Source organism: Ailuropoda melanoleuca, chromosome 17 (assembly GCF_002007445.2).
Source record: "Ailuropoda melanoleuca isolate Jingjing chromosome 17, ASM200744v2, whole genome shotgun sequence".
Lineage (NCBI taxonomy): Eukaryota > Metazoa > Chordata > Mammalia > Carnivora > Ursidae > Ailuropoda > Ailuropoda melanoleuca.
The window spans coordinates 22,578,264-22,598,950 of record NC_048234.1 but is presented as its reverse complement, the minus strand read 5'-3'; positions in this window follow the sequence as shown (position 1 = coordinate 22,598,950).

Here is a 20,687-nt window from a genome sequence, read left to right as displayed (position 1 = left end):
TCTTTCATCCATTTGGAGTTTATCATTGTGCATGGTGTGAGAGAGTGATCAAGTTTCATTCTTTTGCATGTAGCTGACCAATTTTCCCAGCACTATTTATTGAAGAGACTCTCTTTTTTCCACTGGATGTTTTTTTCCTGCTTTGTCAAAGATTAGTTGCCCAAAGAGCTGAGGGTCTATTTCTGGGTTCTCTATTCTGTTCCATTGGTCTATGTGTCTGTTTTTGTGCCAGTACCATGCTGTCTTTTTGATCACAGCTTTGTAGTATAGCTTGAAATCCAGCAACTTGATACCCCCAGCTTTGTTTTTCCTTTTCAACAATTCCTTGGCGATTTGGGGCCTTTCCTGGCTCCACACAAATTTAAGGGCTGTTTGTTCCAGTTATTTGAAAAATGTCATTGGTATTTTGATCGGGATGTCATTGAAAGTGTAGATTGCTCTGGGTAGCATAGACATTTTAACTGTGGTTTTATATTAGGTCTTTCAAATAGTTCAGAGTAGCGTCAATGCATAGTTAGGCAGTCACCCATTTATTGACAATTAAAACTGCTTTTTTCTCCTCCCAGCCCATCAGCACTACTGGAGCCCTTCATGAGGAATTTGTTGTGAGTCTCACTGGTTGATAGCACCAAAGCCAGATCCTCAAACTCTTACCCCCAACCCAGTGAGTGCCTTTAGTTCACTACTGTCTTATTCTGGACCCCTACAGGAATCGAAGGACTCAGGAAGCCTAGGAGTTTTTTAAATTGTAGGGACCAGTCATTGTGCCTAGATATTTCAGCAACTGTGGTTTTCATGCATTGTTTCATTTAATTTTTGTCAAAATTCTGGGATAGAGATTATACCTGTCGTTTATAAATTGAGGAACCCGAGATGCACAAAGTCTAAATGACTTGCTCAGGATTATGTTGTGAATGTCAGAATTAGGACTTGAAGGCAGCTCTGTGTGACCCAGGAGTCTGCGTTCTTTCCTCTCTGATTACTCTCTCCTGACCTTGAAGCCAGTGAAAGACTTGGGGTTCACAGTTTGTTTTTATCCCATTTTAGCCATATTCTGCCCTATGTTGATTTTATATGTTAGCATCGTAGCATAACCAACAGTCATACCTCTAGTTTGCATGAAATTACCTTTTTTTAAAAAAGATTTTATTTATTTCTTTGACAGAGAGAGACAGCAAGAGAGGAAAACACAAGCAGGGGAGTGGGAGAGGGAGAAGCAGGCTTCCCGCTGAGCAGGGAAGCCTGATGCGGGGCTTGATCCCAGGACCCTGGGATCATGACCTGAGCCGAAGGCGGACACTTAATGACTGAGCCACCCAGGCGCTCCTGGAATTACCTTTTGAGGTAATTTTTCTAACGTCATAAGTTGGGGTGCTCTGCTTATATATGGATGAGTACATATACAAATGCATTTGATTATGTATACGAAGTATGCATTACATAAAAGTATAGTATAATGTATAATTATACAATATGTATTACAAAATTAAATAAAAACGAAATTAAATATACATGTCACATCTATTTATATAATTATTTAAAGAAAGACTTGGTGTAGAAATTACTAATTTATTTGTGCTACTCTATAACAAATTAGGGACTGTTTCATTTCTTTCTCATAAAAATGCATGCCATTCTTCTAATCTGTTCAAGAATTACTGATTGCTTGCTTGCTTTTAAAATTTTTTTATTTTGAAATAATGTTCAGATTTACAGAAGAGTTAAAAGATAGTACAGAGAGTTCAAATGCCCCTTTATTCAGTTTCTCTAAAAGTTGTCATCTTGCACTTGAGATTAACCTTGGTCCAGTGCCATTCTCCAAACTACCCGCTGTATTCTGCTTCATTGATTTTCCACTAGTAATTCAGGATCTAATTCAGGATACCACATTGCATTTGGTCAGCATGCCTTCTTAGTCTTCTCCAACCTGGAACCATTTCTTAGTCTTTTCTTGTCTTTCCTGACCTTGAGACTTTTGAAGAGTATTTGCCAGGTATCTGTAGAATGCATTTTAGTTGGGTTTTTGTCTTGTTTTTTTCATGAAGAGACTGAGGTTGTAGGTTTTCTGGAAGAATAGCACGGAGGTGAATACCTTGCTTTCCTTCTCCTTGCATCATATCGAGGGTACTTGGTAACACATGATTTACACTGGTCACAGTGACCTTGATCACTTGATTGAGGTGCTGCCCGCCACGTTTCTTCCCTCTAAAGATGCATCTTTTCCCTTTCCATACTCTGCTGTTAGAAGTGAGGCACCAAGTCTAGCCCCCACTCAAGGAAAAATGTTTTGTCTCTGAGAGGGAGGGCTGTGACTGGCTGACTTTTTTACACGGCAGAGGGAAAGAGTGTTTGCACTCCTGTAGTGCTCCACAGGCCTACAGTGGGAACAGGTGTCTGGCTGGTAGACACTCCTGGGCACTCGACCCTCGTGTTGTAACATCTTTGATTTCTTCATTATAGGAAATACCTCCAACAGAGCAATACCTGCTCTTGTTTACTGCATGGTTCAGAGCCATTTGGTAAGCATTCTAGCCATGCTCTCTTCACCCCCAAAACAAAGGGCTCACTTTTGTCTTTTAAATCCTGAAGTCTGTGATATTTGATATGAAGTATTGTTTTTTCAAGTGTACAGGACTTCTTTCCTCTGAAAGGAAGGAGATAAGTCTTTTTTAATCTTTATATTTTCCCTGGTACTTGGAAAATAATAATAATTATTATAAATCATAAAACATATAATATATAAAATATGCATCATATTGTATTTAATGTACTTACATATTTTATATTTACATAATGTATAAAAATGTGTGAACATAAAGTTGTGAAATTGAAAAATATTATAAAATAATAATAATTCCCATTGATTAAATACCTCCCATGTGTTGAACACTCTGGCTGGTATCTTACAATCCTTATTTCTAATCCTTATAAAAATATTTATGAGGGAAGTATTCTGAATCTCATTTTATAATAAAAAGAAGCAGATGTCTAGGAGAAGAAATTACTTTCTTCAAGACGGGATGGCAAGTAGCTGGGGTTTGAACTTAGGGCTCTTTGTTAACTGTGAACCTGGTAAATGTTTAGAGATTGGCTGATTAAAATTGGCTAGGGTAGGGGGAAAAACAATATTTGAAGATTGGACTAGAAATAAGTGTTTCGAAAATTACACACAATCACACATGATTGAAGAAGACAGGTGTTAGGCTGTGTTTGTGTGAAGAGTGGCTGCCACTTCAAGTCATTCAGAAGCATCATCCTGACATCCAGGTTGATGTCTGAAAGCAACAGCCATGTCCTACCTTCTGTGAGGGGAGCCCCAGCTTCCGCTCCCTGGTGCACTCATAGGCGATCTGTATTATATAATCTCCTACCTTTTATGTGCCCCATATAGGGTGATAACCCTGTCTCATGAGGAAACAGGAAATAAGAGCGTTCTTAAAATGGCCACAGATAGTTTGGAAGGGGAGAAGCAACAAGTCGCTCTAGGATGAAAGCTCCCGTTCAGTAATCAAGGGCTTATACTGGAGATGAAGTATGAGTCATGCCGGTAAAAACTAGCGTGTGTTTGTGTGCGTGAGAGCAAGAGAGCAAGAGAGTGAGAGCGAGAGAGAGAGAGAGAGACACTGGGAGGGGAGTGGAGGGGAGCCGGGGGGGAGAAAAATGCATGAATGTGCATCTCAGTCCACAAACTGCCAAAGCTTCAGTGTAGCTGTGTCGCATCTCTGTATTTCCTAGAAATCAGCTTCATTTTGATTTTGTGCCCCTTCTCTGCTGTACTGTGGGATACTTAACTTTGCTTTTTGGGATTCTCCCTTCATGTGTTGAGAGACCTGGGGATCTTGGTAGTGAGCCGGGAGGCTCTCAGCTTTGGCCCAGTGTACCATCCACCGTGTCGCCTTGGGTTGGTCTGCTGCTGCTGTACCCTGTGTGGCACAAAGATACCATCACAAGGTCAGTTTCCTTCAACTCATCAGAGCAGTGCCACCCAAAAATAAGGGCTAGAACCCCTGCCAGTCTCGTTTTACAGAGGTGGCAACCCTGCTTCTTGAGGGGGAGGGGAATAGGAGGACGGATGTAGCTCAGGGTTTTGTGGTCTGGCCTGACTGTCACCTGTTGCAGTCTCAGTGGGATAGAAATTCTAGTGTATGAAAGCTCCAGGCCTAGCAGGATGCTTGTCCCATCAGGGAAATCTGAATTACCCCTCTGAAACTGACTTGAGGATTCCTGAATCTTCTTTTCCTTCCTCATCCCTTGGTTACTTGGTTTAATATTTCAGCCACCATCCATTGTGAGACATCGAGAAAATCCTGCTGTCCCAGGCCAGCACCGTGTCCCCGGCAAGCTGCTTAGAGTGTCGCTGGCAGGAAGGCTGAATGGGACACACACGTTGACAGCCACCTTTCAGAGCAGGGCTGGCCCCTGTGGTTTCTGCCGAGCCGTACAAACTCGACTGCCAGTCTGTCCGCTGAACACAGGCCTTTCAGTTTAGCCATGGTGAAGAGTGCGTAACTGAGCCTAGAGGACAAACACACGGAAGTATGCATGTCTGCTCCCTTCTAGACAGCCCGCACCCACCCGCCGCCTTTCTTCTGTGCCCTGTCTTAATTCTGTAATTTCAAAGTGAAAACAGAACGTCTACTCTGCTTTCTTTCTCCCAGTAATCCTCGGTCAAGGATTCCTGTCTGTCACCCTTCCTTCCCCAAAGTAAACAGCACCAGTGTTTTCCTTCTAAGCGTTGACTTGTGAGACAAGCCAGTCTCACTTCGACTTTGAGGCTGGTCTAGAAAGTGTTTTCAGACTTCAGGTTCCGCTTGGCAAGCCCGTGCCCGGTGGGTCGAAAGGGTACGCAGGGCTGGCCCCTGTTTCTCGGCTCTGAGCTCATTGATTTGATACAGCTTCTTTTGTTACTGCTGAAATGGGGGTGGGGAAGACTTGGATTAATAAAAGCATGAAATAAAATACATGTGTAAAATGCGGTGAGTAGCAAGGAGGCGTGTGGGGTTGAGTTGCGCAGGGCCTACGAAGCTTGTGGTGAAAAAATTGAGGTTTCTGTGGTCTATACCATGGTTTATTTAGGGAAATCATGACAGTGGCACCTCAAGAAATTCACTGAGGACTGGAGACCCATAGATTTCCAAAAGAAAAGCCATGCATGAGAAATTAATTTCCAGGTGTGCATGGCCACTTACTTTAGACCTCCCCTCCCCCCGGCTAATGTTGCCACAGGCGCAATTGTTAGAATGCAATGAATGTATCGTTTGTGTCACTCACGGTAGGCAATGCGTATTCCGTGGGGCCTGGAGCAAAACACTCGTTGGGCATGTGCAAAGGCCCTCTCCAAGGATTCTGTCTTTATTGCAAGTGACGTCTAAACTCTTTGGCACATGCCAAAGAACTTGACAGTGCTCCCTGGAGTTAACGTATTACATGAAAAATAATCATGAACTAAAAATCTCAATATAGCTGTTACTGTTTTCTCTAAAAGTTATGAGAAAATGAAATAACAGCTTCCATGCTTCGTAAAAACAAATGCTGCATTCTAGTTGCTGTGGTTCGTGATTATCATTGTCATTATAAAATAGTTACGTCATATCTGAGCTCCACCAGAAATTGTTTACAGAGACACAGGCCATCTTCCTGACTTGGGTGCTAACACGTGTATGACTTTATACAAGTCCCTTAACCCGTCTTATCTGCTAAATGAGCAGGTTGGTTTAGATAATTTTTATTTCCATTTAAGTTGTAGAAATTCTGCAACTCTAGGTCATAAAGACTTAATGAACACTGATCTGAAGCAAAATGTGCGAGGTAAATTATTTGTGCTGTGTTGGACTAGGCCCCCATGCAATTTTGAGTGCTCAGAGGGCAGTGTTAAGACTTAAGCTATGACAGGGGAGGGCAAAGGATTAGGGTTTTTTAGTCTTATAAAAGTCAGCTGGAGAATGCTCACTTTAATTATGTGCAATTTAGTGATATTAAGTGGCATCTTTAGACAAGCAGAAGGTGAACTGGAGCTCCTTCAGCGTGTGCTGGAGCGCACAGTTGTGTGACAGACCTTGCCCAAAGCTGGCTTATCACAGGTTCTTAACAGCTTCAGCCACTGCCTTCGTATTTCTAACTGACAGAAGAGGCTTATTCAGTTTTTTTTTGCCAGTGATCAGAAGGCATGGCAGTTACATGAGATTCACAATAGATTGCACTCCTTACCTGTTTACAAATGGTTTTTCTTTTTGAGGTCTTTTGATGTCCGTGATTTCTTTTATGCAATGTCTTATACTTTTATTTGCTTATTACTATAAAAATCATGTAAAGTTATAGGGCGTATAAGAGGAATGTCAAGCTCCCATAACGGTTTCGTCTCCAACAACTTTCATGGTTGCATATTTGTTTCCAGTCATTGTCTCAATGAAAAACGTGTCTCCACACAGTTATAATCCTTCTCTCTGGGTATAAATCTTTTTAGTCAGTGTCAGCGTCAGTAATTTTTCACTTACTTGGATGTTCTTTAAGCTGAAGAGTGTCTGCATATGTGCCCTAAGCAAATGAATGGATGCAAACTCACTTTAGAAGCTGAAAGTCAGATGGGGACGGAAGCGTGTATTACCTGATCATTGTTAGAAGAGGAAGAAAGGAGAACTTGCTGCATGTAGAAACAAGGAATTTTGTTACCTTGCTCTGCAGCATCATTTTCCCTCCACCTGAATCCGTAGTTTTGGCTTTCTTCCTTCATTAAATAGATTATCTAAATCTCTTTCACTTAGAGTCTGTTCATGAAGCTGGCACCTGTGTCCGTGGTTATGAAACGGATGGACTTCTGTTAGGCCATTGGGTGATTTGTCCTTGCCATGGTTGGGATTCAGAGTTCCCAGGATTCTAGAATCCCAGACATTAGAGAGGATCACAAGCATAGTCTCTTACCCTCAGTAGGATCCTCAGTGCAGGGTTTTGCACCTGAGTCATTCACCAGCTTCCAGCCTTCCAGGGGTAGGATGCTCATTACCTATGTGTTGGTCTGTTATAGGAGTCCAGCTTCGTATACCTAGGGGTATATGAGCTATGGGAGTTGGACAGGTAACCGAAGAATAAAGAAATAAGAAAATCAAATGCAGAAATAGATTCAAACTGTTTTTATTGTTCCTGAATTATGGTGTAAGGATGTAACATAAATAAGTAAATACATAAATATTTCAAATTCAAAAGTGAAAAAATACAAATCGAAAAATAGAAACAATGATTCTTTTAACACAGCATCCTTTGTATGCATATTAAACCCATATGCCTTCACTTATTTTTCTTGAAACGTGGCTTTTTCAATCTTTTATTTTCCTTCGTTGGATATAGATGCAGGTTCAGAGAAATAATTCTCTAATATAAGGAAAAAAAACTGGGTGAGCATAATGCTAAATGGCAACTTAGCAGCAAACCCTAATGGCAGGAAGGCGATAGGCCTGCGGTGGGGTCTGTGGTGACCTGGAAAGCCCATGCTCCTTCCAAAGTGGGCAGCCACTACTCAACTCCACACGGTTGCTGACACTTGTTGACATGTAGGAATGTGGGCCCTGTGTTACTAATCTTCCACTTTCTCAAGAAAAGCTAGGAATTGGGATTTTTAATAAAATCCTCTAACTTTTCAGTGCTTTCTATTTTAAAACACAGTTTGGGCCAAATAAAACATGCCTGGAGAGGGCTGATTGACATCTGTCAGCTGCCATTTTTCTTTCTCTGGCCCATTTCAGGGGTCAGCAAACTGTGGCCTGCAGGCCAAATCCAGTCCCCAGCCTGATTTTGTAAGTAAAGTTTTATTGGGACACAGCAAGGCTTATTTGTTTATGTGTTGTCTGTGGCTGCTTTTGTGCTACAGTAACAGAGATTATAGGCCTATGAAAACTAAAATGCATACTATCTGGCCCTTTACAGAAAAACTATGTCGACCCCTAGTTTCTCTGGATCTGGTAAAACTCTTAAGGTTAAGAAAGCCCTTCTTTATTTTGAATTAAAATCTTTCTTTGACTTTCATTTCTTGGTTTTGTGTCTGTTCTCGATGACCCTTGGGCATTCGTAGAAGACATTTGAACCCTCTGGGATTATTTAGCCATAAGACCATCCAGCATTGGGTTGAACATCTTTCAGGGCCAAAAGCTTTCACCCGAATTAGACCTGACTTCTGGGACAAGTGGTGTATTTTGGAATAAACTAAGACACCACATGTCTATCCAGAAGGCAGATGGAGCTTGTTCGCAGATTGTAGAACCATAGAAAGTGGTTAATAGGAGCACTAGATGAGTAGTCCCAGTCTGTGTGAATCCACCCTTCGAGAGGTTGGTTGATGGCACGTCTCTGTCCCTAAGTTCTTTGTTGCTCTTAGGATAATATGTAAACTTTGTTCCATGACCACAAGGTTCTGGCTGTCCAAGCTGGCCTCCCCACTGCAACTGGTACTTTCCCCCTGCACTCACATTGCTTTGGTCACCTGGCTCTTCCTTGTCTTGCTCAGACATTTGAAGCACTTTCCTATCCTAGGTTTTTAGCACTTGTTATATTTTTTCTGCCTGACACACTTATCCCCAGGTCTTTAGAAGGTGGATCATTTTTATCTTGTTGATTTTAATGTTAACCATTTAAAGACTTCTTTCCTAACCACCTTCTCTTAGATGGCACTTCTCCTGCTAGAAAGTACCTCACAGCACATGTTTCCATTTATCAGATTCTTTGGACTTTGTTGTGATCACCTTGTTATCGATCTGTGTTCTGATAGACTGCTGGTCTCCTCTGTTAGAATGTAAGTCGTACTGAGACCAGGACCTTTCTGGTCTTGTCCTTGAAAAATGCAGGTGCTCAAAAATATTTGAGAAATGAGAGAATCGCACATCAGTAGTAGTTTCATAAGTAATATCATTATATAAATTACACTCCCCATTATTCTGCTTGATAAGTGAACTTGGAAAACCCATCTTAAAAAACAAATACTTCTCACTAAGAAAGAATCCTTCAAATTAAATTACTCCTGCTTAGAAATAACTTGTTATCTGTGCATTTGTTGAGGAAATTTTTTAGTTGTTTTTATTAGTAGAAACCAGTAATCATATACTAACATGTTGATTATTAACTGAATTAATAATGTGACTATTTTGCACGTGATGCTTTGCCATACACAAAGCCTATATCCAGAAAGCTCCTGCTCTGCCATTCTCCCATGAGAAGAAGATCAGAAGGAACATTAGTGATTTTTCACTTTATTTTACAGGTGAGGAAGTGAAAGCCCAAGAGATTTCTCGAGGTCATGCAGCCTGTTAGTCGTAGTCTGTAGGACAGGTGAAGGTGGTCCATTCTCAGCCTCTGTGCATTGAACTGTGTTTTCCTGTTGTTGGTGATTAGCTTATTTTATAGGTTCTGGTGGTGGTAAGAACACTTCACATATTAATAATAGTACTTACTTTCTTTGTAAAGGAGCTATCATGCATGTTCTACTAAGTCTACAAGAATCCCATGAGAAAATCTGAGTAATTACTGTTGCCCTCTTACCTTAATTTAAAAAATGAATAAGAAGGAATACAAAAATACTAGTTCAAAAGGATACATGCAGCCCAGTGTTTATAGTAGCATTATCAGCAATAGCCTAATTATGGAAACAGCCCAAATGTCCATCTATTGATGAATGGATAAAGAAGATGTGCCAAATATAATAAATGGAATATTACTCAGCCATAAAAAGAATGCAGTCTTGCCATTTGCAGTAACCTGGATGGAGCTAGAGAGTATTATGCTAAATGAAATAAGTCAGAGAATGGAATATTACTCAGCCATAAAAAGAATGCAGTCTTGCCATTTACAGTAACCTGGATGGAGCTAGAGAGAATTATGCTAAATGAAATAAGTTATTTCATTCATATGTGGAATTTAAGAAACAAAAACAAAATAAATGAGGGAATGGGTAGAGAGGGGGGACAAACCAATAAACAGACTCTTAACTATAGAGAACAAACTGATGGTTACCAGAGGGGTAATCGGGGGAGAGATGGGGAAAATAGTTGATGGGTATTAAGGAGGGCACTTCTGATGAGCCCCGGTGTTGTATGGAAGTGTTGAATCGCTATATTCTATACTTGAAACTAATATTACACTGTAAGTTAACTAACTGGAATTTAAATAAAAACTTAAAATTATGATTAAGAGGAATTTTGGATAGCATTAACACTGTGACCAAATTCTCACAGGTAGAATGTGGTAGAAATGGAATGTGAATCTAGATCCTTACCAGTGCTCTTTTCTACCTTTGGTGTGGTATCTGCCTGTCATTCTTTTAATCGGGGGGCTGAAATTTAATGCTGAGGTTGGTGATTAATAAAAACGCAGGTGCTTCATATATGCTGAGGACCCTTCTGATGATTTACTAAAATATTAGGTGTTTACAGATTTATAAGAATAGCAAAAACTTCAGACAGTGCTTCAACATATGTAGTCATGGTTCTACCTACATTTTTTAACTCACTTAGTCTTTGCAGAAAGCCTATGAGGTTGATGCTTATCCTATCCCTATTTTAAATTTTGGGAAACTGAGGCACAGAGAGATGAACTATCTTTTTTGCAAAGTAACATAGCTGGTGGGTGAATAGTAAAGCTTGATTTGAAGCCAGGCAGCCTGGCTCCAGAGTTTGTCCTCTTAACAGTTATGTTAGGTTACCTCCTTTCTGGCCAAAAAAAAAAATCATAAAACTAAAGGAGTGGGCCTATTGTGAGGCCTGAGCTGAATCCTTGGAGAACTTGTCACATTAGGAAACCAAATTCTAAGCTGCTGGGGCTCCTGTCTCCTCTCCCTCATGGCTGTATTGGCCTGTGGAGAGGAAACCTCTGCTACCTTCTACCTTCTGGAGGAGATGTTGAGGAAGGTTCTTTGCTCCTCATGCAATCTGCTGATTGGCTGTTGTCCATGGAGGAGGGACATGTTCAGCTGTTGAGATGGTTGGAAGCCTGTTCTCCTTTGGGCCATGCTATTCACATGTGACCAGCTGTGTTGACCATGGTACCACAGTTTGAGGCCCAAGACCTCGTTCACAATGGTCAACGTGTCCTTTGCTAGAGTGTCCCCACTCCTTACCCACTTCATGACCTGTTGGTTGTTGTTATTGGTGGCAGTGGGGGGATTTAAGTGTTGGGGATGTTGCCAAATATCTTTGTTTCTCATCAGAGCGAACAGTGGGGCTGATGAAGATGCAGGGGTTGAAGGCAGTGGAGCTGAAGGCAGGGAAGCTACTTTGGAGGTCTTGGTGTTCACAGATGAGGGAAGGAGACAACAGGCTCCTGAAAAAGTCAGTTTTGCATATGGCCAGGGAAAATGATGTAGAGTAGATTTCATTCACTGAAAGTAAACTTGTTGAATCATTCTATGTGCCAGGCCTTGGGCATTCAGCTCTGAAAAAAATAGATAATCATCCTTGCTCATGTAGGACTTACGTGCCAGTGAGAAAAGTCAGACGACAAACAAGTGAATAGATAAATAGGATAATTTCAGAAAGGGAGAAGTGTTCTGAAGGAAAACTATATGGACAGGGCAGCCAGTGATGGGTAAGAAAGGGTGGTCAGGGGGCCCTTCCTGAAGAGGTAACATTTGAGTGATGAGGGGCCAGGCTTGTGAGGGTCTCAGCGGAGGGTTCTTGCAGAGGTAGCTGGACCATGACCTGCTTCCCCCTTTTCCACCCATTTCAGACACACGGTCAATTTCCCAAATGCCTCTTCCATCCAGGAGGGTGTGACTGCTCTTGTCCTTCCTGGTTTGCCTGATTCCACCAGCGAAGAAAGCTCTAGTGTTAGCAGATGTCAGTAAAGACTATCAGGTGCCTTGTGGAAATGATAGCCCCTCTCTCCCGCAAATCTCTTAGCTCAACTGAAGAAAGAAACGAGGTTAGTTTGGCACGATGTGTTTCTAGGGAGCCCACTACTTCCTTTGCTAAGAGCACAGAAACCATCTGTTTAATAATCTTTTCTTGAATTTATGCAGGGGTTGATGTCATGTGCCTCAGGATCGAGTCTCTGAAATTCACCAGTCTCCCTCTCTTGAAAATCTGGACAACATTTGTAAATTTGCAGTCTTCTGGAGCCATGCCTGCTTTCTGTAATTCCTCTAGGATTGCTGACACTGGTTTGATGACCACATCTGCATATTCCTTTAATACCCTGGGATCTGACGTGCAGCTCAGGAAACCTCAACTCATTCATTGTAGCCACTTCCTCTGTCTCTCCTCATCTCACTTTGGCAATAACCCTCTCCTTTTCATCTGTTATATGTGGTTTTCTTATTAGGAAAGTAATACATGTTGTAGAAAATTGTAGAATATATATAAAAAGGGGAAAAGTCACTTGTACCTAGTGATGATTACTTTTAACATCTTGGGATATGTCTTCCAGCCTTCCCTCACCCATTGCCATTATACACATATATGGGAAGACCCTCCACACACACATCAACACACATGTCCATGTAAACATACGTGTTCATAAGTTTATATTGTAAAATTTGATAAGGAATGCAAAATATCCTTTTAGTATGATTTTTTTCTTAAAATATATATTGTCAGTATGCCTCTTTCCTGTCTGAAAATTGCTTTTTTTATGACAGAAATGGTGAAAGCAAACTAGGACTGAGGAGTTTCCTTTCTCGTGGACATACAGCAATGTATCTCTTTTCTCAAGTGGAAGTAATGAGCCAGTTCTGCCCTTTTTCACTTTCGATGCTGAAGGTAAGGCAGTTCCCTGGGTGGCCTCTTGTAACAGTGATAACTTTTCTGGAGATTCTGAGTGGAAAAGGAAGAGCACATTTTCCTGTCTCTCTTGGGACTTTGAAAACTCCTTGCAGTAGGACGGTGTCTCTGTCTTGCATTTGGGCTTGTGTAACACTGTCATCAGTACATGTGTTCAAATAACTTTCTCCAAGTAACTAGTTACAGTGCCAGTTTAGCAGGGCTTTCTTTCACGGGTCTCCTGGGAATATATGAGAGAAGAGACCAGCATTCCTTCCAAAAACTTGTATTAAGATTTGCAATTTATAGAAAATGGTGTGTAATACACACCCAATAATAAAAACAGTGACGTCTTTCAAGTGCTGGAGATTTGCGGTCCTCTTCAGTCTACCAAACTCATCAGCCCATCGACAACTCTGATTCTGCTTCTGAGCTGATTGGGGTGGGGGGGATAGCACGGTCTGTGTTGGCATTCAGGTTTAGCCTTCCAGCTTCCTAGGTCTTGCGAGCTCTGACCTCTCCACCCTCCCAGTTCAGCATTGCATGGATCCTAACTGAGCACTGTGCTATATTCCTGTTCTGAAGACGCTTTTCCCAAAGTATACCAAAAATGGAAAACAGTGAGAGAAAACCCTCCGTGCTTCATTTATACTCAGTCTTCTTCTTGTTGGGAGCCCATGGGCCCCTGATTCACTTTGTAGGCCCCCGGTCAATATTAAGGAGTGGAGAACTGAATTCATCCTGTGGGGCAAGGGCAGTCTCTCCATGCATTTCCCTGAAGAATTATTTTAGGTCTTCTGAAGGCTGTTCTGAAAGGCAGGCCCTCTGAAAACCTCTGGAGTATGTTCCTGCGTTTCTCCTCATTAGAGTTGGTTATGTATCCTTTTCTCCTGTGTCTATAAACAAATGTAGCAATATGAGTTCTCCAGAGTGGTCCTTTTGTAGATCACAACTAGGTTGTTAGCTCCAGCAGAGCAAGGCTCATGTCTGCAGTTGACTCAGGTTCTTTCTGCAGGGTCTGGCCGAATGCCTGACAGAAGATAGGTGTTCAGTAAATATTTGTTTATTGATTTAACTAGTATGACTTGATATCTACAACATGCCAGACAAAATTTTTGCTTTTATGGTGCTTAGCTTCTCACTGCCATTGTCTTTGGAAGATAGACGATAAAAAATGGTTACAATACCTAAGTGAATTATATATATAGTATGTTAGAACATGAGAAGTGGTATGGAAAGATGAAAGGAAGGTATCTGGGTTGACGGTTCTGGATGTTGCGATTACAAATAGGGTGGTCATGGGAGGCCTCATTTGAATAGGTGACATTTGAGCAAAGACTGGAAGGAAGTGGTGGGGAGAGGGATTGGCTTTGCAGTATCTGGAGGCTGTCTGCAGGCAGAGAGCAGCTCGGGCAAAGGCCCTGGGGAGAGTGGGAGCTTATTGGCAAATTCAAGGAATAGCAAGGCCAGTGGACATGCATAAATGAGAGAGAAAATACTAGTAAATGTAGTCATCGTGGTAATGATTGCAAGGTGGAATTGCCATCAACCAGGAGAGGGAAGACTGCACGTGGAGGAAGGTTGTGGAGGGTAGATCCCAAATTCATCTGGGATGTGTTAAGTTCAAGATGACTGTTAGACATCCGAGTAGAGAGGTGGAGTAGACAGTTGGATATATAAGTCTGCGGTTTTTCAGAATGGTCTGACCTAAACATTTGGGAGTTTTCAGTAGATAAATGGTTTAAAGCCAAGAGACATGATTTCAAGTGACTGTGTATAGAGAAAGAATGGAAGGATAAACGGTGGGGTCCTGGCACGCTCCAGTAATAGGAAATCTGCAAGAAGAGGAGAAACTAGCCAAAGAAACTGAGAAGGAGTGACCAGTGGGGCTGAAGGAAAATCAGGAGAATGCAGTGCCCGGAAGCCATGGAGCCATGGGCAGGAAAGGCTGAGGAAGGTGCTAGTGCAGTCTTTCGGAGAGGTTTTCTTTCTTTCTTCTTTCTTCCTTTCTTTCTTTCTTTCTTTCTTTCTTTCTTTCTTTCTTTCTTTCTTTCTTCCTTCCTTCCTTCCTTCCTTCCTTCCTTCCTTCCTTCCTTCCTTCTTTCTTTCTTTCTTTCTTTCTTTCTTTCTTTCTTTCAGCAGTGTTTTTTCTCACTTTACCTACTTCCTGATAATGGTTTTCGTAACGCTCAATTTCTGATTATTTTTCTTTCTTCTATCTTTTATTGTCATCATGGACCACGTATAGAGAGCATATTGCTTGCTTTAACCACTAAGTACCCTGAGCAGTAACTCCTGGACCCCTGGATTTTATTGGTGTTAACATTCTTGGGTTCATAGGGAAATGTAACAATAATGTGAGCATCAAAACCAGTCTGACTGAGGCATCTTACACAGGGCGTAGAGACAGCCGTGGACATTAAGTGAAACTTGGAATTGTTTCTGATATCATCTTTATCCCGGGCTTCTTGTGTAATACTAACTCACGTATCATCAGATCAGTCACTGGTTCTCAGGAACTGTGGACTGTATATCAGAACAAAGCCATCAATAAATGGAGGATTTTTATGTTGAAGCATAATATAAATTAAAATGATAGGGAGAAGCACTTTCCATCTAATTCACTATAATTAATATCATTGGATTTAATATACAATTGCTGGAGCAGTATTTCAAAAGACACATTTACGCAACTTATTGTATAGGCCATGATGGTAGGTATGGGGGTAATTCTCAGAAATGTAAGACATGATCACCCTGTGCAATTGGTGAGGCTAGGCTGCTATCACAGGAAAGTCCCCAAATGCGGTAGCAGAAAGAAAACAGACGCTTATTTCTTTCTCACAAATAATTCTGAGGTGAGTGGTCCAGGTCGGCAAGGAAGCTGTGCTCACAGAGTTATTCAGGGACCGAGGTTCTTGGCATCATTGTGTTCAGCCATCATTGAGAACGTTGTCCCCATTCGCATGGTTGAAGCTTGAATGCAGGCACGTCACGATCCAGCTCATGGCACAGGAAGGGAAATTGTTGATAAACACATACCCCATAGTTTAATCAGATCTAGAAGTTGCCGAGTCACCTGAACTCACTAGCCATTGGCAAAGCATAGTCACATAGTTTCATGCGATCCCAGCAGAGGAAGCCGGGAAATCTAGCCTCTCCACAAACCCAACTCCTTCTACTTTCTAACCGTGGGGGAAGCAAAGGCTAGGTTTTGGTAGATAGCTCTCCATCTCCAGTGCCTTTTATTGTGGAATCATAAACACTAACATTTAAAAATGTTTTAGGAATTGTCTAGGGATCCATAGGCTTTATCTTATTCAATCCTTATAATGACCCCATAAATTAGTCACTGCTGGCTCAGTTTCACAGATAGAAGATTAAGCGCCTTGCCTGTGTTCTCACACGCAGTAAGTGTAGAGCTGGACTTTGTCCCCAGGCAGTCCTCTTTAAAAGATCTTGATCCTTTGACACTTTTTATATGGCTGCCGGTGGCTTGAGACTGTCATGATAACAACAGAAAAAACAATTGCTTAATAATTTCCTGATGGCATTTTCAAATCTATCGTCTTATTTGAAATTCACAATCACAGCTTCAGTCTGTCCTTTTATAAATGATGAAATGGATCAAGAAAAGTTAAGTGATTGATTAAGCACCCATAAGTTTATTATTAGTGATTGGAAGGAGAACTCCAGATGTGCATTTGAATTTTTTCTCCCCAGTAAATGATATTAACTCAATAAATACTTGTGAAATGGACACTGAAAGAATAAAGTAGTCTTAACTCTTGCTAAGCTGAGTCAGATTTTCCAGTTGAGGAGATGGGATGTTCAGCTTAATAGAACGTGATCATTCCAATTGAGTTTAGAATATTGTGGTCCTCAATTACAGAACTGGTTATAGAAATTGGGGTGGCAACTTCTACAGATCAACTTTTTGTGAATAGGAGACAATGCTCCATTTCTCCGATTATGATTTGTTATTTTCAAATAAAAATGTATTCACATCATAGATCTTATTGCAACTACATTTGAGTGGTCCTTAAAGCCAGAGACACATTTATGGCCACTTGGGGGCTGACTCTTGAGGGAAGATTACTCCATGTTGTGGCAAATGTCATCATTCATTCTCTCACTTGAGGTGATGAGTCATAAATCGGGTAGAGATTTAAAATGAAGCCAAAGTATATGTGTGAGACCTCACACAACTCATACATTCGTGTCCAGAGAGACAAGAGAATACAAACAAAAATACTTAACAGGACCTGCTATAGTTGAACTTAGTGGGTCTAACACATAGAGTGAAACCAGTGACCCTCTCCCCCATCCCTTTTCCTCAAAATTATACAGGACTTTACTTAGTTTGGGGATAGAAAGAGGAAATGATTATATGAATGTTTTGTGTGTCTGTTTGATATGGAAATTTAGAATGGGAAAATGAGCTACAACATATTACGTGTTACTGCTGTCAGAGAGGACACATTCTTTGGACCACTTTTGGGTCTAAACTTTGCCAGATATAGAGTATTGGGGCATGGTTGTGTAAGTGTGTTGGGAAATTCCTTGGATGACACTCTGTGGCACAACACAATTCTACACCAGTTGGAGGGCCAAGAGGATGAGCGTGCTCAGGCCGTAATTGGAGGCCCATGCAAATAAATACAGGGGTGTGATAAGCTTTTCATGTGCTGCTTACAGTGCGGCCTGGGTGGGGAGAAGAAAACAAATTTCATAATGGGGCTCGGACTGCTAGAAAAATCCTAGTAACATGTGTGAAGAGCTTCTTGAATTCAAAATATTATCCAAGCTTTTACGGGCATCGTGAAGACCTGGAGTGAAGTTGGCTAAAGCTGTGGGTGATGCAGAGGATGAATGTGCTCAGCTCCAGTACATCACCTGAGAACTTCCTTGGAGGGCCTGGATGGAAAAAAGCAAGCCCTCTGCTGGGCCTGAAATTAGTACCGTGAGAGGACATCGTATACCGTGTCATTGTTGAAGATGTTTTGCACAAGGATCACCTAGCTCCTCCCATCTGGGCCTTAAAACAGAACAACACATAATGCAATAAGATAATGTGCAATGCCATCTCACCTCAGCAGAACCCAGAAAACGACGTACGGGTTTTGTTCTTGTCCCCCGATTATAGATTTGAAGGCCTGTTTAGTGGATTGAACTGGAAGGATTTTTTGCTGTCTCATTGTGCCATTGGGTCATCGCCATTTATTCATTTTATACACAGTCCCCTCTTTCCAGTAACAAGTATACATGGGGAGCAAGTTTGGTTGGAGACAATGGGGACAGAGTCTGGGCAGGCTAATTATTGGGGAGTCCGGAGCCTTTACCTTTTTTTAACCCACCTTTAGAGAGAAAACTGACCTAGTCTGGAGAAGGGTGGGGAGGAGATTCTGACTGATTAACCAGCAGCCAGTGGTCCCTTGATGGTCCAGAGCCATTCAGCTCTGGGCAAACCTCCACACCCCACCCAGCAAAATGGCAGCTCTGCAGAAGACAACCTACCCTCCTTAGAAAGTTATATAGTGACCACTTTGTTTCTCCAGCACGTCTCTTGCAGACGCTTACTCTCTCCCGTCATTTCAACAGGTTACAAAAGGCTCTAAGCACATATGGCACTTTTCCTGATAGGTGCTTTTAATGTTTTTATCTAGTGTGTTATTTGTCCAGTGATAGTTTAGTGTTCTTAAGTAACAAGGCAGTTTCCTTGCTGACCTGGTTCTTAGAAGGACTTTGCCTACAAATTCTATCTTGTATGTAATATTTAAAATTTTCAGTTTTCAGAGGTACTTTGCACTTCCTCATTTGACTCACAGTTACATGAGGCCTGTTTCCAGTTCACACATGTGGAGAATGGGGCTCAGAGCTGGGACTCCCAGGTGTGCTGGGGAGATGAAGAGGAGCTGGGGAGGAAGCCTGTTGTGATCCTCTCGACCACTAGGGGGTCGTCAGGTGCATCTGGCAAAACGCTGTGTTCTATCCATAAACACTGAAAAAAATACTCAGGAACCAGAGAAGTGGACAAATGAGGGTTGAAGGCAGAAAGAGGCAAGATGAGGGTATATTTTGGGGCTCCTTTAATGTTGGAAGGAGAAAAAAATGGTAAAAGGCCAGAGTTTTTCAGGGTATTTTTCTCATCAGGACACGTACTTGAACGGCGTGCGGCAGAGACAGTAGGAAGAGCCTGTGATTTATGCTTCCATCTTTGTGTGGCTATAGAGCATGGGGGGCGGGGCATTGAGGGAGGACACAGGGACCCCCTTGCAAAATTAAGAAAAGACTATGGACAGCCATGACTTAATAAGAACTTGTTGGAAAGACAAACCACCGCGAGGATGTGGTTGAGTGGATTTCTGGTCACACAGAGCCTCCTGGTGAGGGCTGAGAGTTCCTGGTTCGCAGCTTCAGTATGTTATCCCTGGCTGAGTGGCTAAGCCTTGTTACATTATTTGCAGTCAGGGCACAGTTCTCTGAAGCACAGCTCTCACTGCTGAAGAGAAAGGAAGATGAGGTTTCCTGAACGCCCGCTCTGGATGGCCTCTGCAGGAGGAGTGGGCCACAGCATTCAGAGTTCTCAGGTCATTTCACTGTGTGTTCCTTAGAAATATCTCTTAGGTAAGGAGGTGAGCTCTCTGAAGGAAAGGACAGTGTTGAGTTCTGACATCCAAATAAATCACCCACAGGTATTGTGTTATAATAGCCACACACCTGGATTTTCTAAGATAGTCCTAATTTCAAGTCTCTGTCCTGTTATCTTTATTCAGTATCAAGTGTTCCAAAAATGCCATCATGTGGTTGATCATCTTAAAATAAGTAATATTGATAGAGCACCCACCCACTATAAGCTGGAATCTCTGAGCTTAGAGTCTAGAGGGCTAGGCATGTCTGGAGACAAAGAATTACAAAAGAATCTGATGGGTCTAGGATTGTGGAGCATACACAGTCTCTGGGAGAACCAGGGAGGGTGACCTGATACAGGCTGGAGGGTGGGAAGTCTTTCCAGGGAAGTAGCTTAGATACTACTGTAGGCATCTAAGAGAGCCCTCCAGGACCAGTGAATGATGGCCAGATGGAAAGAGGTAAGATAGATCCTTATATAGAGCAGGTGAGGTGTGGGAAAAATCTGAGATCCTAGATCAGAGTGTGCTTGGGATATCAAAGTTTTGTTGGATTTTAGAAAAAATCCTTATGTTTGGAAGGAGGTTCGCAACGATGGGAGTACTGAAGATAAATTTGGGCAGGTGGGGCATGAGGGTAAGAATGTTTATGCCGAGATCAGCACTCAATTTCATGTTTTACCAAATCTTTGTGACCAAGTATGGAAGATGGAATAAGGCACGTTAAGAGTAGAAGTCCAGATACTATCAGGAGGCTGGTGCCGGAGTACAGGTGAGAAGGAAAGGGAGCCGGACCTCAAGTTTCATGTTTGGGATGGAAAGGAAAGGAGACATGACATGAGAGAGCTCTACAGGACTTAGTGTTCCCTTCCTTGTCTCTTTCCTATTCTTTTGCTGTTTTTTCTTCCTCCACTTCTGAATCCTGCTGAGATAAGGAACACAGGAAGAAGAACAGGCTGGGAAGAGGAAGTCATTAGTTTTGGATATACTAAATGTGAGGCGTATCTGTGATACCCAGGTGGAGTTGTCCCATCCATAGGGATTTGGGACCCAGGAGAGAGTCAGCCTGCACGATTTATATTTATCTAGGGGTCATTGGCCTTCAGGTAGTAGTTGATGTGTTGAGAATGGATGAATGAACTTTCCAGGGAGCAATGATGGAAGGAGAAGAGAACAGAGCCAGTGACAGGTACCATGAGAGGACTGTAGTCAAGGATTTTCTGGGTGAAGGGGATGGTGCAGACAAGAAGGCCAGAGGGACTCAGGAGGTCACAGGTAGACCAAGAGATGAGAGAATTTCAAAAAGGAAAGTGCTTAGGAATGT